The sequence below is a fragment of the Elephantulus edwardii genome, unplaced genomic scaffold (assembly GCF_000299155.1).
Source record: "Elephantulus edwardii isolate Elephantulus edwardi_28Jun2011 unplaced genomic scaffold, EleEdw1.0 scaffold00080, whole genome shotgun sequence".
NCBI classification, from domain to species: Eukaryota; Metazoa; Chordata; class Mammalia; order Macroscelidea; family Macroscelididae; genus Elephantulus; species Elephantulus edwardii.
Genome location: NW_006399830.1, coordinates 4,374,254 through 4,374,848, shown reverse-complemented (window position 1 = coordinate 4,374,848; position 595 = coordinate 4,374,254).

Here is a 595-nt window from a genome sequence, read left to right as displayed (position 1 = left end):
CCTTTCCCCGAAACTTGGACCCCTCGGGTGTCCGGAGCCCGCCGCGGGCTTGCTGGGCGCGTCCGCCTGTCGGGTCCGCGGGGTGCGCGGGGTCCGCGGGCGGCCTGGGACCCGCTCCCGAGGGCGGCGACCGTGCTGAATATGGAGGGAGGACCCGGAGGGCAAGACTTTGAACTTAGACCAGAAAGCAGCCGTCAAAACAGACGTCCCCCGAAAAACGTGCGCGTTGCCTGCGGGGAGCGTCCGGCCGAAGGCCACCCCCCAAGCCCAGGGCTTGCTTGGTGTCTTGATCGGAACAGCTGAGCGGTGGTGGTGCATTGGTTTAGCACGCAGCTGCTGATCGGAAGGGGGTTGGTTTGGACCCGTGAGCAGCGGGGTGCTGGGGAAAGCGGCTGCAGTGTTGCAGCGGACCCTGTGGGGCACTTGGACTTGGACTTGGGGTTCCCGGCCTTGGGAAGCAACTCACTAGCACTGGTGTGTGCGATGTTTGAAATCGTTACAGAAAAGCCCCGATGAGAGTGCTAATCAACTCACTAGCCATGGTGTTAGTGTGTAATGTTCGAAATCATTACAGAAAAGCCCGGATGGGAGTGCA